The sequence below is a fragment of the Pleurodeles waltl genome, chromosome 6 (genome assembly GCF_031143425.1).
Source record: "Pleurodeles waltl isolate 20211129_DDA chromosome 6, aPleWal1.hap1.20221129, whole genome shotgun sequence".
Lineage (NCBI taxonomy): Eukaryota > Metazoa > Chordata > Amphibia > Caudata > Salamandridae > Pleurodeles > Pleurodeles waltl.
The window spans coordinates 768510559-768523358 of NC_090445.1; positions in this window are offsets into that span (position 1 = coordinate 768510559).

The following is a 12800-nucleotide window of genomic DNA, read 5'->3' on the forward strand; positions in this document are numbered from 1 at the left end:
GCATGCAAAAACTTCCTCCAGATTTTTGGAGATTGAGAGCAATAAAGAGAAGAAGAAAAAAAAGAAAAAGGAAGGAAACTACAGCCCATTGTGGACATGTAGTTACTCATCGCAGTTTAAACCACCAGGGAACTTGCTGTTGATTAGTGCAATATATTCAGATTCCATTCTCCTCATCCTTTTCTCCTTGCCTCCTCCTCGCTGATTTGCTGGCACCCTGTCAAAATCAAACAAATGACAATTTATCATTCACTCCTACATGCTCTTGATGCCAATGTCTAGCAATGGGATCATTCTGATCTCTATTTTTGATTGCTCTTAGATGTTCCAATAGTCAATGGAAAGATGGTACTCCCAACATACATCAAACCACAGGGAAATTGCAGGACATATATTTCAAAATCACTTGTACAGGTTATAAGATTTTGTATTTTCTTTGACCTTGCTGTTGGCAACAAATACTGCTTTTTGTTTTCACTATGTTGACATACTTTACAATTGCTGCATTTGTAGAAACCCTGTTGTCCTTGCAGCCAAGAGCTCGTTGTGTCTTTTAGGGTGTCATAACTATGTACCTAATTGTCCCTTAACAATTTACTTCTTCTGTAAGTAACCTGAAGTTTGGGGCTTACCAATGTCCCTATCACTGGATCAGATTTTATCAGATACCAATGTTTGTTCATCATGTGTTTGACCAACACAGAGTCATTGTTAAATGTAGCAATGAACCTTAATCACTCTTGTGATTTTTTTGACTTTTTCTGCAATTGACTTGCTCTCATCATGCCTTTTACTTTCTCACATTTTGTTTTTATGTAAGGTTTATTACTGCGTTGAGTGTTTTTTGTCTTGCCTATATCTTTGCCATCATTTGATAACTTTTCACAAAATTGTTAAAACTAAGTATGCCCAAGGGTATTGTGTATGAAAAGTTTCAGGATGATTCGTCAAGTGGGGGCCGAGAAAGAAGGGACGGGGTCAAAAAAAGTGCATTTCCCATGTTAATTCCCATGGACTCTTTAGACACGTTTGCAGCCTGAACGGCTGAACAGAATTACACCAAATTTGACAAAAAGTAAGCTTTTGGTCCGTAGGTCACCCTTTTTTATTTGGTGTAAATCCATTCAGTAGTTTTGGAGCTAGTACAGGAAAAGTACATTTGTATATCTAGGACTGCGGATCCAAGGAGATCTCCTGCTGAGATCTGATTGGCTGCCAATGCTTCAAGCAAGGAATGGTGGCAGCCATTTTTGAACTCAACCTGAGTTGAGTCCCAAAAACAGTAAAAAACAAAACAAAAGGGGCATTGTCTATATACCCTAAGCTCCTAGTCTTGGTCTAGGGTCCACTTGGGATCCCCCAAGGTTTAACATTTTTTATTTTTTAAAACATGAGAAATCCATGTCTGGATCTGTGGATTTCACCATGGTTTAAAGAAAAAAGTGGTCCCCGGCATTTGGAACTGATTTTGCCCCAGGGTGGGCCAGGTCCCTGGGTCATTTAGGGCTAAAATAGGAGGGGTCCAAGGGCTTACAAAAGCCCCGGAGACCACCACCTCCCCGGGGTTATGCTTGATAAGTATGCGGAGGGGCCCCACAGCCTTTGCACCCCAGGAACTACCACCTCCCCTGCATCCTGGAGACTGCCACCTCCCTGGGGCAGTGACTGGTAATATATGCAGGGTTGCTCTCTGGATCCAGACTCCCATAGCTGTCCCACAAATCGGTTTATATACCTGATGATTGAACATAAATATATTATTTCTCAAGCATAGCTCTGTCATCTTCAATAACATCTCAGAGTGTTTCAGAAAATGGATACTTTTTTGTCTCAAAAAGAATTTCATTGCATTCATACCCAATTCATGCAAGATTGAGGTATAGAACGAGACAACATCAATAGTTACTAACAAATAATCTGGTTGCCACGCCACTCCATCCAATAATCTAAGGAAGTCCCCAGAATCTTGTATATATGAGTTCAAATCTTTAACCATTGGTGCCAGAAAATGATCCACATATTTCGACATACCCTCATATAATGAGCCACAGCTTGAGATAATAGGTCTTCCCGGGGGGTTGTTTAAAATCTTGTGAATCTTTGGTAAGAAGTATATGGTTGGCATAATCGGATTTTCATTAGTCATAAACGTTCTCTCATCGAAGCTTATTCGTCCTTCTGAGTACCATTTGTCCAGTCTCTCATTCAAGTCTAACAATAACTCAGTCATGGGATTTTTTATTAGTTTGCAAAAGTTCGACTCTATATTTAGTTGACTGTATGCCTCCTCCATATAATCATTCCTCTCCTAAATCACTATATTTCCTCTTTTGTCTGCCGGTTTGAATATTATTGACTGATTTTCCATCAAACCTTTTAATGCATTTTGTTGACTTTTAGTTAAATTCTCCTTACCCCCTTGTTATGAGTCTGTATTTTTTCTAAGTCATTGACAATTGAAGTTTAAAGGCAAAGGATTACAAGTGTAGCACGAATTAAATACAAGCTGTTAAATCTACCGAGGGAATCCGTGTTAGAGGAGAAGCAGAGTATAAGCACTGTTTAAAATATAAGCTGCGTTAGTGGAATCTGAAATACTTAAATAGCAGCAGTTTGAATGGAAACAACACCAATTTTGGAAGTGAAAGTTCACAGGGGCAGCGTGAAGGAAATATAAGGTGCTGGGACTATCTGATAAACCTGAGTGAAGTACAAAGCGTTGTTGTGGATGTGATTTGCATTATTATAATCAGGAATTTGTAAGAAACAGTAGTGTGAACCAACAAATATCCTGATAATATAATGGCAAAGGAGGATACAAATAAAACAACAAGCAATCAAAGGAAGGTAAATGAAACTATGGAAATTATGATTTTTACTGCAACAAATGAATAAGTATGTATGATTGGAATGAAGAGGTGTGTATCTGAGTTGGAAGTCCCAGATAGATGGGGTCGGAGAATGCCATAAAAACAGGCATAAAACTTCTACTCAGGTGAAGCCTATAGTTAATATATCGCTTCCCAGTGGTGGTTACAAGACGTGAAAAATATAAGGTCTTGGTAACTACACAGGATGAACTGGTATTATAAGAAAATACTGCATTAAAAGATACCTCGCAAGTGGATGAATTTATGATTAGTTTATCATTATTACGTGAACAAGCTTCTAGTCACAAAGCTGTAAGAACCTGATTATAAAATGGAGGAGAGGTTGGCCAAATGTATACAGAGAGTGGAATCAGCTTTTGGCACTTCTAGTGATATTCAAAATAATAGTAGATCTCAAATAAATGTAGAAACAGCACTGAAGGAAAATATAAAACACCTGTATTTGCAACTGGAGCGTCTCATGAAAAAGGAAATCTCAAAAAGTTGGGAAGGGATGACATTACAGAAATATATACTAGTTGGAAGAGTTCCAAGAGGATTGAGAATCTTTACTCTGCCGAACCATCCGGATACGAGTCCAGAAATGTTAGAGGAATGGGGAACCAACAGTATGGAGTGCTCAAAACACATGATGGAAATCATAATCAAATATGCTAAGAAAGATATTGAAAAACTGAGGCACAGCATAAAATATTTGGAGGATCAGATCCAGTTGCTTGATCAGGAAGAGGAGAAAGAAATATAAGAAGATAATGAATACATTTCTGGACAAATATGAAAATCAAGTAGAAGAACGTAAAAAAGAGTAAGTTCATGAGGGATGCTCAGGATTATGAGACAGGACGTATTTTGACTTTTGCTAAAAGATTTGACATTTTGAAACAACAATTCCACTCAGGAAATATGGACTTGGAACAGGTACCAAATATAGAAACTAGTGTGTCTGAGACGGACCTTAGTGAAGGAGAAGGAACTAGTAGCAATGTAAGGAAAACTACTTTTTTAGACAAGATGAAGCTAGTGTATCTGGATCAGGCAACACCAAGGAACAGAGGAAGGGGAGGAAGGGGCAGAGGCCGAGGTTGGTGAGATTTCAAAGGAACAGAAAGACAAGAAGAGGAAAGAGGAAAACACTACATGTTACGCAGTCGGAAGAAACAATAGACTCTAACACACAAGTGGCCCAATCAGAAAAGTTGATAGTTAACTTATCACGGTATGAGTTAACAAAAGTGGAAGAGAGTGTCTTTCAGAAAGGCCTTAGCTTCTGCCCAGAAAAACATCAGGACTTTGCACAAACAAGAATTGACGTATATAAGTTTGTATGAAAATTAAGCCAACCATATACTTCTTACCAAAGATACACAAGACTTTAAACAAACCCCCGGGTAGACCTATCATCTCAAGCTGTGGCTCATTATATGAGGGTATGTTGAAATATGTGGATCATTTTCTGGCACCAATGGTTAAAGATTTGAACTCATATATACAAGAGTCTGGGGACTTCCTTAGATTATTGGATGGAGTGGCGTGGCAACCAGATTATTTGTTAGTCACTATTGATGTTGTCTCGTTGTATACCTCAATCTTGCATGAATTGGAAATAAAGAGATTTGCGGGACAGCCATGGGAGTCTCCTTTTCCCCAAGCTATGCAAATCTCGTGATGGGTTGGTGGGAGAAGCGCATAGCTTGGGGGCAGGGGAATGAGAAGTACATGGAAAAAGTGGTGATGTGGCTACGGTACATAGATTACCTATTCCTGATTTGGAATGGGACGGAGAAACTATTTAACCCCTTCGCTGCCAGGCCTTTTCCCCCTCCTGTGCCAGGCCTTTTTTTGCCTATTAGGGGCAGTTCGCGCTTAGGCCCTCATAACTTTTTGTCCGCATAAGCTAACCAAGCCAAATTTGCGTCCTTTTTTTCCAACATCCTAGGAATTCTAGAGGTACCCAGACTTTGTGGGTTCCCTTGAAGGAGGCCAAGAAATTGGCCAAAATACAGTGAAAATTTCGTTTTTTTCAAAAAAATTGGAAAAAGTGGCTGCAGAAGAAGGCTTGTGGATTTCCCCCTGAAAATGGCATCAACAAAGGGTTTGCAGTGCTAAACTCAGCAGCTTCCTAGCTTTCAGGAACAGGCAGACTTGAATCAGAAAACCCAATTTTTCAAAACAGTTTTGGCATTTTACTGGGGCATACCCCATTTTTGCAATTTTTTGTGCTTTCAGCCTCCTTCCAGTCAGTGACAGGAATGGGCATGAAACCAATGCTGGATCCCAGAAACCTAACCATTTCTGAAAAGTAGACAAAATTCTGAATTCAGCAAGGGGTAATTTGTGTAGATCCTACAAGGGTTTCCTACAGAAAATAACAGCTGAAAAAGAAAAATATTGAAATTGAGGTGAAAAAAACATCAATTTTTCTCTACGTTTTACTCTGTAACTTTTCCCTGCAATGTCAGATTATGGAAAGCAATATACTGTTACGTCTGCTGGACTCCTCTGGTTGCGGGGATATATAGGGCTTGTAGGTTCATCAAGAACCCGAGGAACCCAGAGCCAATAAATGAGCTGCACCCTGCAGTGCGTTTTCATTCTATACCGGTATACAGCAATTCATTTGCTGAAATATAAAGAGTAAAAAATTGCTATCAAGAAAACCTTTGCATTTCCAAAAAGGGCACAAGATAAGGTGCTGAGGAGCAGTGGTTATTTGCACATCTCTGAATTCCGGGGTGACCATACAAGCATGTGAATTATAGGGAATTTCTCAAATAGATGTCTTTTTTACACACTCTTCTATATTTGGAAGGAAAAAATGTAGAGAAAGACAAGGGGCAATAGCACTTGTTTTGCAAATCTATGTTCCCCCAAGTCTCCCGATAAAAATGATACCTCACTTGTGTGGGTAGGCCTAGCGCCCGCGACAGGAAACGCCCCAAAGCGCAACGTGGACACATCCAAAATTTTGGGAGAAAACAGAGGTGTTTTTTGCGAAGTGCCTACCTGTAGATTTTGGCCTCTAGCTCAGCCGGCACCTAGGGAAACCTACCAAACCTGTGCATTTCTGAAAACTAGAGACCTAGGGGAATCCAAGGAGGGGTGACTTGCGGGGCTCGGACCAGGTTCTGTTACCCAGAATCCTTTGCAAACCTCAAAATTTGGCTAAAAAAAAACATGTCCCTCACATTTCTGTGGCAGAAAGTTCTGGAATCTGAGAGGAGCTACAAATTTCCTTCTACCCAGCGTTTCCCCAAGTCTCCCTATAAAAATGATACCTCACTTGCGTGGGTAGGCCTAGCGCCGGCGACAGGAAACACCCCAAAGCGCAACGTGGACACATCCTAAATTTTGGAAAAAAACAGAGGTGTGTTTTGCGAAGTGCCTACCTGTAGACTTTGGCCTCTAGCTCAGCCGGCACCTAGGGAAACCTACCAAACCTGTGCATTTCTGAAAACTAGAGACCTAGGGGAATCCAAGGAGGGGTGACTTGCGGGGCTCAGACCAGGTTCTGTTACCCAGAATCCTTTGCAAACCTCAAAATTTGGCTAAAAAAACACATGTTCCTCACATTTCTGTGGCAGAAAGTTCTGGAATCTGAGAGGAGCTACAAATTTCCTTCCACCCAGCGTTCCCCCAAGTCCCCCGATAAAAATGATACCTCACTTGCGTGGGTAGGCCTAGCGCCGGCGACAGGAAACACCTCAAAGCGCAACGTGGACACATCCTAAATTTTGGAAAAAAACAGAGGTGTTTTTTGCGAAGTGCCTACCTGTAGATTTTGGCCTCTAGCTCAGCCGGCACCTAGGGAAACCTACCAAACCTGTGCATTTCTGAAAACTAGAGACCTAGGGGAATCCAAGGAGGGGTGACTTGCGGGGCTCGGACCAGGTTCTGTTACCCAGAATCCTTTGCAAACCTCAAAATTTGGCTAAAAAAACACATGTCCCTCACATTTCTGTGGCAGAAAGTTCTGGAATCTGAGAGGAGCTACAAATTTCCTTCCACCCAGCGTTCCCCCAAGTCACCCGATAAAAATGATACCTCACTTGCGTGGGTAGGCCTAGCGCCGGCGACAGGAAACACCCCAAAGCGCAACGTGGACACATCCTAAATTTTGGGAGAAAACAGAGGTGTTTTTTGCGAAGTGCCTACCTGTAGATTTTGGCCTCTAGCTCAGCCGGCACCTAGGGAAACCTACCAAACCTGTGCATTTCTGAAACCTAGAGACCTAGGGGAATCCAAGGAGGGGTGACTTGCGGGGCTCGGACCAGGTTCTGTTACCCAGAATCCTTTGCAAACCTCAAAATTTGGCTAAAAAAACACATGCTCCTCACATTTTTGTGGCAGAAAGTTCTGGAATCTTAGAGGAGCTACAAATTTCCTTCCACCCAGCGTTCCCCCAAGTCTCCTGATAAAAATGATACCTCACTTGCGTGGGTAGGCCTAGCGCTCGCAACAGGAAACGCCCCAAAACGCAACGTGGACACATCCCATTTTTTGAAAGAAAACAGTGCCTACCTGTGGATTTTGGCCTGTAGCTCACCCGGCACCTAGGGAAACCTACCAAACCTGTGCATTTCTGAAAACTAGAGACTTAGGGGAATCCAAGATGGGGTGACTTGCGGGGCTCGGACCAGGTTCTGTTACCCAGAATCCTTTGCAAACCTCAAAATGTGGCTAAAAAAACACATGTTCCTCACATTTCTGTGGCAGAAAGTTCTGGAATCTGAGAGGAGCCACAAATTTCCTTCCACCCAGCGTTCCCCTAAGTCTCTCAATAAAAATGGTACCTCACTTCTGTGGGTAGGCCTAGGGCCCACGAAAGGAAATGGCCCAAAACACAACGTGGACAGAACATATTTTTTCACAGAAAACAGAGGTGTTTTTTGCAAAGGGCCTACCTGTGGAGCTTGGCCTCTAGCTCAGCCGGCCCCGGGAGGGGGGAGGCAGAAATGCCCTAAAATAAATTCCCCCCCCCAGCCCCCACCCCCACCGGGAGCGACCCTTGCCTAAGGGGTCGCTCCCCCTGCGTGACATTGGCGCCAAAAAACAAATCCCAGGTGCCTAGTGGTTTCTGCCCCCTTGGGGGCAGATTGACCTAAAATCTGCCAATCTGCCCCCAAGGGGGGCAGAAATGGCCTAAATACAATTTGCCCCCCAGGGGAGCGACCCTTGCCTGATGGGTCGCTCCCCATCTCGAAAAAAACAAACAAACAAAAATAAAAACACAACAAAAAAATTTGCCCTGGTGCCCTGAGGGTTCTGTCCCCCCCTGGGGGCAGTTAGGCCTAATAATAGGCCGATCTGCCCCCAGGGGGGGCAGAAATGGCCTAAAATAAATTTACCCCCCCCAGCCCCCACCCCCCCGGGAGCGACCCTTGCCTACGGGGTCGCTCCCCCTGCGTGACATTGGCGCCAAAAAACAAATCCCCGGTGCCTAGTGGTTTCTGCCCCCTTGGGGGCAGATTGACCTAAAATCGGCCAATCTGCCCCCAAGGGGGGCAGAAATGGCCTAAATACAATTTGCCCCCAAGGGGAGCGACCCTTGCCTGATGGGTCGCTCCCCATCTCGAAAAAAACAAAAACAAAAAAAAAAACACAACAAAAAAATTTGCCCTGGTGCCTAGAGGGTTCTGCCCCCCCTGGGGGCAGTTCGGCCTAATAATAGGCCGATCTGCCCCCAGGGGGGGCAGAAATGGCCTAAAATAAATTTGCCCCCCCCCAGCCCCCACCCCCCCCAGGAGCGACCCTTGCCTACGGGGTCGCTCCCCCTGCGTGACATTGGCGCCAAAAAACAAATCCCCGGTACCTAGTGGTTTCTGCCCCCTTGGGGGCAGATTGACCTAAGATCGGCCAATCTGCCCCCAAGGGGGGCAGAAATGGCCTAAATACAATTTGCCCCCCAGGGGAGCGACCCTTGCCTGATGGGTCGCTCCCCATCTCGAAAAAAACAAACAAACAAAAAAAAACAACACAAAAAAAAAAATTCCCTGGTGCCTAGAGGGTTCTGCCCCCCCTGGAGGCAGTTCGGCCTAATAATAGGCCGATCTGCCCCCAGGGGGGGCAGAAATGGCCTAAATACAATTTGCCCCCCAGGGGAGCGACCCTTGCCTGATGGGTCGCTCCCCATCTCGAAAAAAACAAACAAACAAAAAAAAAAACACAACAAAAAAATTTGCCCTGGTGCTCTGAGGGTTCTGCCCGCCCCTGGGGGCAGTTCGGCCTAATAATAGGCCGATCTGCCCCCAGGGGGGGCAGAAATGGCCTAAAATAAATTTGCCCCCCCAGCCCCCACCCCCCCGGGAGCGACCCTTGCCTACGGGGTCGCTCCCCCTGCGTGACATTGGCGCCAAAAAACAAATCCCCAGTGCCTAGTGGTTTCTGCCCCCTTGGGGGCAGATTGACCTAAAATCGGCCAATCTGCCCCCAAGGGGGGCAGAAATGGCCTAAATACAATTTGCCCCCCAGGGGAGCGACCCTTGCCTGATGGGTCGCTCCCCATCTCGAAAAAAACAAACAAAAAAAAAAAAAACACAACAAAAAAATTTGCCCTGGTGCCCTGAGAGTTCTGCCCCCCCCGGGGGCAGTTCGGCCTAATAATAGGCCGATCTGCCCCCAGGGGGGGCAGAAATGGCCTAAAATAAATTTCCTCCCCCAGCCCCCACCCCACCCGGGAGCGACCCTTGCCTACGGGGTCGCTCCCCCTGCGTGACATTGGCGCCAAAAAACAAATCCCCGGTGCCTAGTGGTTTCTGCCCCCTTGGGGGCAGATTGACCTAAAATCGGCCAATCTGCCCCCAAGGGGGGCAGAAATGGCCTAAATACAATTTGCCCCCCAGGGGAGCGACCCTTGCCTGATGGGTCGCTCCCCATCTCAAAAAAAAAAAAAAAAAAAAAACACAACAAAAAAATTTGCCCTGGTGCCCTGAGGGTTCTGCCCACCCCTGGGGGCAGTTCGGCCTAATAATAGGCCGGGCAGAAATGGCCTAAAATAAATTCCCCCCCCAGCCCCCACCCCCTCCCCGGGAGCGAACCTTGCCTACGGGGTCGCTCCCCCTGCGTGACATTGGCGCCAAAAAACAAATCCCCGGTGCCTAGTGGTTTCTGCCCCCTTGGGGGCAGATTGACCTAAAATCTGCCAATCTGCACCCAAGGGGGGCAGAAATGGCCTAAATACAATTTGCCCCCCAGGGGAGCTACCCTTGCCTGATGGGTCGCTCCTCATCTCTAAAAAAACAAACAAACAAACAAAAAAAAAATTGCCCTGGCGCCTAGAGGTTTCTGCCCCCCCTGGGGGCAGATCGGCCTAATAATAGGCCGATCTGCCCCCAGGGGGGGCAGAAATGGCCTAAAATAAATTGCCCTCCCCCCCAGGGAGCGACCCTTGCCTAACGGGTCGCTCCCTTTGCGTGAAATTCACGCAAAGAAAAAATTCCCTGGTGTCTAGTGGTTTCTACCCCCCTTGGGGGCAGATTGGCCTCATCAAAATAGGCCAATCTGCCCCCAAGGGGGGCAGAAATGGCCAAAATATAATTTTCCCCCAAGGGGAGCGACCCTTGCCTAAGGGGTCGCTCCCCACCAAAAAAAAAAGAAATGAAACATAAAACATAAAAAAAATAAAAAATGGTCCCTGGTGCCTAGAGGTTTCTGCCCCCCCAGGGGGCAGAAAAGGCCTTCTCAAAAAAATGCCCCCCCCTGGGAGCGACCCTTGCCCAAGGGGTCGCTCCCTTTTGTGTGTTTCAATAAAAATAAAAAAAATCCCTGGTGTCTAGTGGGGTTTCAAAAGCCGGATTGCAAGCAATCCGGCTTTTGAAACCCTCGGAGGGATACTTTTCCTTCCCTTTGAAGCCCCTCCGGGCCTCCCAAGTGATTGAAAAAGAAATGCTTTTGCATTTCTTTTTCAATCGCGCTGGAAGCAGAGCTTCCAGCGCGACTAGGGAGGCCCCTGTGACAAATCAGCGCGCGCTGACGTCACAGGGGGGGGTGGGGGGGGTCGGGGGTGGAAGGGGAAGGTCTTCCCCTTCCATCCCGACTTGGGGGGGCAAGGGGGGTGCACGGGGGCGCGCTAGCGCGCCCCCAAGTTCCTCTGTGCCTAGGACGAGATGATCTCGTCCAAGGCACAGGGGAACTGTAGCCTTGGACGAGATCATCTCGTCCAAGGCACAGAAGGGGTTAAGGAATATTTTATTGGTTTAAATACAAACAATGTTGGGTTGTAATTTACATGTAAGACGAGGAAGGTTTCCATTGAGTTTTTGGATGTGTTGGTGTATATTGAAAAAAAATTAAATACAGACCACACTTCATAGGAAACCTACTGCGATCAACAGTATCCTACATGGATCAAGTTTTCACCCCAAGTCACTAATAAAAAGTATCCCATATGGGGAATTTGTCCGCATTAAAAGAAATTGCTAAAATGAACAAGACATGAACAAAAGATTTTGGGCAAACTAAACAGAGATTCATAAATAGAGGATATAAATTGAAAATGGTGAATCAGGGAGAGGTAAAGGCAAAGGCAAAAACACGAGCACAGGTGTTGGTTAAAAATAAAAAAAATGCCAGATAAGATGATGATGGAAAATGATGAGATAAGACTTAGCCTGGATTATAGCAAAGAGAACCAACAGATATTGAATATCTTAAGCAGACATTAGCACATGATTAAAAGAGACAATGACATTGGATAGAGAGTGGGTACCCGCCCTTCAGTCACATACAGAAAAGTACCAGCGCTAAAAGACATACTAGTGAGAAGTCATTTTGAGACCCCAATAATCTCTAAATGGTTAAGAGATGGGAACAAGGGTTTCTATTGTTGCAATAAGTGTAAAGCATGTAAAACTGGCTGTAATAAAAAGTCAATAACAGATTTTCGAGGTAAGGAGATTCCGATTAGAGATAGAAGTAAATGCAAAACAACCTTTGTGGTATATGTCATAGAATGCCGGTGTGGTCTAAGATACGCTGGCAGTACTATACCCCCCTAAAGAAATGTATCTTGGAGCACATTAGGGCAGTACAGAATGATGATGATAACTATGCTTTGACCAAACATCTGAAAAACCACACAGATTCTGACTGGTTACATATGAAATATTATGGCATTGCTACAATAAAAAAGCAGGAACGGGGAGGAGATAGAGTCCAGACACTGAGACGTTTAGAATCTAGATATATTATCAGATTGAAAACCAAGACTCCTTTTGGGGTAAATGGCGATAAGGAACTGTACTGTCTTCTATAAATAAGTACAGACAACAGGAATATAGCTTGGGATATCTTCATACAAAGGATGAAATTTGTTATTGATTGCAGTGGATGTTATGAATTCCAATAGTGAAAAGGGATAATGATATATGGGGTACTATTCCCATGACTGAGAACTGCAACTGCAACACAAAATTATATGAAAAAATTGATGTGATAAAATGTAACTATGTATAATTGCTATAAAGAGACACAGTGATAGATGACAGTAGAAGTTATGATTAGAACAACCAATCAGTAGAGTTTTTCTTCATCTTAGTATGTAAAGAAATCTTTTGTAATTAATTATTTCATTAGTAATTTGTAGGGGAACACGTAATTGCACAAAGGGGATGATTTTGTTGTTGTCATTGGTGTCATGTTTTTATATTTATATATGTATTGGTTTTAACTACATATCCAAGAATGCCACATAGAGGCATGCTGAGATGAAGAGTATAAATATAGCCAAAATTGATTGATTTGTTACCGTGATCAAGACCTTGGAGGGTTGAAACGCGTTGGTGTTTCTTGCTGGTATCTAATTGCACATTAAAATGAAATGAAGAATTGAAATCCTGTGAGTGCCACGTCGTTGACCGTATGTCAAGTTTGGATGGTGAATTATTAAGGGAAAGGTCCTTCCCTGGCGTGGGC